Source organism: Centropristis striata, chromosome 7 (genome assembly GCF_030273125.1).
Source record: "Centropristis striata isolate RG_2023a ecotype Rhode Island chromosome 7, C.striata_1.0, whole genome shotgun sequence".
Lineage (NCBI taxonomy): Eukaryota > Metazoa > Chordata > Actinopteri > Perciformes > Serranidae > Centropristis > Centropristis striata.
In genome coordinates, this window is record NC_081523.1 from 5,474,454 (window position 1) to 5,478,687 (window position 4,234).

A 4,234-nucleotide genomic window follows, 5' to 3' on the forward strand; every position below is an offset into this window, starting at 1 on the left:
CATCAGCAGCAGCAGTTTAATTTACAGGTTTTTGTTTATGTATTTCCAGTTTCTTTTTATACACGAGTCAAATACACTGTACAAAAATATACAAATAACTAGAAATATGCATCAACTTCAACATTTTAAATTATTCAGTGATATTTTCTTTTGTAGAATCCAGAAACATCCTCATACCGCCTTGATGAAGGTAAATGTGAGAAAACATGAGAAATTAAGCATGGCATGTTTAAAAAGAGTTGTGCAACTTGTTTATTTTTACTGGAGTTTAAAAGATTTAAAAGATGGTTAAACTTTTCCCTCCTACAACTTCACCACATTATAAACTCTGAAACAGCAGTTCAAAGGTTAAAAACTAATAATTTACAACAGTCTCCTGAACATAAATATATATATGAAGTTGTAACAGTGTGTTGATACTAAAGTCTGTTCTAAACAGCCTCATTGAAGAGAGGGAGTACTGAGGGTTGTTACACAGAGATGTAGTGAGGCTGTCTACAATCATTTGCTCTGAAGGAGAACTAAGATTTCCGCTAAAGATTAGTTAGAGTCAGTCAGCAGGACTGTATAATGCTGACTCAGTGTGTGAAGGCTGCACAGATGGAGAAGCATTTCCAACAAGACAGCACTGTTTAAGAAATACTTCCACTGCTACATTTGAGTCATTTTGTCTCCTATTTAATGCAGCTTTCAGAGACAACATGCTCACATGTGCATTATGTCACCAATATTGTATGTGGCTGCATGGACACATTTTACTTCCCGTTAACGCCACAAGATGGAGACAAAGTGCACATTTTGTTCACAGCCTGCTCATTTTGAACACTGAACATTTTGTTTCTGTCACTTATTTACATGCATATTATTGTTTGCTGCAGGTTGATCGATAGAAACACCTTTTAATAGTTTCTGATAGTTTCTCTTTCAATACGAACCCTTCCCAAGAGACCAAACAGATACAGAGAGTATCAAGACTGTTTCTTAATGGTTATGTGGAAGGGAAGGCAGCAGCTCATCTACACTAGGACCCAGGCAAGGGGGCGGAGTCTATAAAAAGGGGCGGGAAGCTTACCTGGGCCTTTCTTGCTGCACTGAAACACACCTGAGAGCAACTGAGGACAGTCTGTGTCTGGAGTGTGATTTGGTAGGCCCTTTGTTTAAGAAGAAATGTGTCATAAAGCATAGTTTTAGTCAATATTGAGTCTGTAGAATCAAGAAACATGAATTTTACTAGGGCATTAAAATAAAGATTTATTAAATGGTGAAATACTTTATTTGTTAGATTCTCCATGTGTAGTGAGGGACTAACAGTTGGAGTGATTGCTTCAGCACATCAGCCAAGAACCAAGATACTCCTGTAGAATGGAGATGTTTCTGAATCAGGTTTTTGTATCTTTCATGTAATATTAACACTGTTCTTTATAAATGTAGATTCCAGTCACCTGCATTACTCTGACTAGAGGGAGAACACTGCTCTAGCCTTACAAGGTTAAATTTTATATTGTTTTATTGCAGAAGTTTTTGAAGTTTTCTTTTGTATATTTCATATTAATGTGCTTTTGTGTTTTTAGTTTAACACGGTTTTTCCAACTTTTTTAGCTTCTTTTTATTGTGCCTTTAAAGCATCCTTTTAATGAGCCTTTTTATTTATGAAGTGTGTTTTTTTGCTGTATTACAGGGGGACTGATTGATAGAGCAGACATCTAGCATGTGTCTTCTTGTGTGGTTTGTCACCTCAGTGTGAAGTGAGTCGGCAGTTTGAGTGTTTGAATCAGTTCCTGTTGTGGTTGGTTTAGTCATGAATTTTCTTCATATGTTGTGTGTTTTACATTCCTTTTACATCAAATTTTAGGTTTTAAAGTAATAAAAAATAAAAAGTTGTCTCAATTTAACTTTCAGAAATGTAATGTGTATTTTTTAATTTACAGACAATCCACTGTAGTTTAACATTCAAGATAATTAAGCAATTCAATAATTTTAATGTCCATTTTATGGGTTTTTAAAATATAAATAATAATAATTTATTTTTTATGGCATTTGCACTTAATGTAGCACAAAGAAGAAAACTCCGATAAAATAATACAGTACATTTTTCCCCAATTTTTTTTTTTTACCAGTGTGGAGCTTATTTTAACAACATTGTAAGGGCTGTGCAACCCAGTTAAACAGTTTAATCTGTAAAAATGCATATTTTATAACCGATCATATGTCTGGTGTGTACATTTGTAGTAAAGGGTACAATATATTCCTCTGTAACGCTGAGACAGAAGTAATAAATGGCATAAAACTCAGATACTCAAATACACGTACCTCAAATTAGTATGATGAGTAAATGTACACAACAATTGCACACAACAATGTATTTTACACATTTATATTCATACAGTGAAGAATAATTTATTTTTCTTTATCTCCACAAGGCTTTTCCTGCAGGCTGTCCAGTGTGTTCAACACAAGTCAGTTCAGTGTTTGTGGCTAAAACTTGAAAGTTAAAGTATCATTTATAACAATTTATTGAAATCCTGTGCAAGCACAAAAGGAGCTGAGAAGTAAATCAGCTTTAATGTTGTTGGTTGCTTCTGAATGCATCATTATCACCTGATTATCTCTGAAAAATACTGACAATGTGTTGTTTATAATATAAGTCTAATCAAGTCTGGTAAATCATATAAACCATGAGCAGATTCAGTATTTAGTTTTCAGTATTTTCAGTAGTTGTGAGGGTGTTTTGCAATAAAAATATAGAAGAAAAAAAAAACCTGCTGCTTGGAGTAACAAGTACGTACACATAGCAATAAAACTTTGATCTCAAAGGTCCTGCTATATAAAAAAACACAGTCAAACAAAGTCCAAAGATAGTGATAGCTGTAATCAATCAGTCTCCTGAACATAAATATATATTTTTCACTTTTAGACGTCAGAAAAACAAACAGACGAGCAGAATCGTTGCAGCTGTTGATAAGTTTTGTGATTTGAAGTTGTAACAGTGTGTTGATACTAAAGTCTGTTCTAAACAGCCTCATTGAAGAGAGGGAGTACTGAGGGTTGTTACACAGAGATGTAGTGAGGCTGTCTACAATCATTTGCTCCTCAAGCATGTCCAACAAGACAGCACTGTTTAAGAAATGCTTCTACTGCTACATTTTAGTCATTTTGTCTCCTATTTAATGCAGTTTTCAGAGACAACATGCTCACATGTGCATCATGTCACCAACATTACTGAATGAACAGAATGTGTTCAGTATGTGGCTGCATGGACACATTTTACTTCCTGTAAACGCCACAAGATGGAGACAAAGTGCACATTTTGTTCACAGCCTGCTCATTTTGAACACTGAACATTTTGTTTCTGTCACTTATTTACATGCATATTATTGTTTGCTGCAGGTTGATCGATAGAAACACCTTTTAATAGTTTCTGATAGTTTCTCTTTCAATACGAACCCTTCCCAAGAGACCAAACAGAGACAGAGAGTATCAAGACTGTTTCTTAATGGTTATGTGGAAGGGAAGGCAGCAGCTCACCTCCACTATGACCCAGGCAAGGAGGCGGAGTCTATAAAAAGGGGCGGGAAGCTTACCTGGGCCTTTCTTGCTGCACTGAAACACACCTGAGAGCAACTGAGGACAGTCTGTGTCTGGAGTGTGATTTGGTAGGCCCTTTGTTTAAGAACAAATGTGTCAAAAAGCATGATTTTAGTCATTTTTTTCATATTATTGTTTGCTGCACAGGTTATCAGCATTTATATATTCTTACAAAAAATAATCAAATGTGCAACAGATGGATGCTGCTTCACCTAATGTGTCATTTAATCAGCAGCAGTTTAATTTACAGGTTTGTGTTTATGTATTTTCAGTTTCTTTCTATACACGAGTCAAATAGTCATGTCATTGTACAAAAATATATACAAATACAAAAAGCTCATTGAGGAGAAATAAAAACTAACTAACTAACCAACTAACTAAGCAAAGAGGGGCCGAGCTAAACTCTGAAGAGGTAAATACACACACTAATAATCCTGATGGTGCTTTTCTTTGCATTAGTAGCCAGCTAGGCTAGCGTTGAAATACTGAGGTTAGCCAGTCAGCTAAGACACAGAGGTGACGAGAAAATGATGAAGCACTTTGCATAAAATTTTCAGTAAACATTATATGTAGTTGTAGCCCAGTGGCTGAAATGTGAATTTAAAACTATTTATTAGCCAACATGCTATCGTGTAATTTATGTTTAATG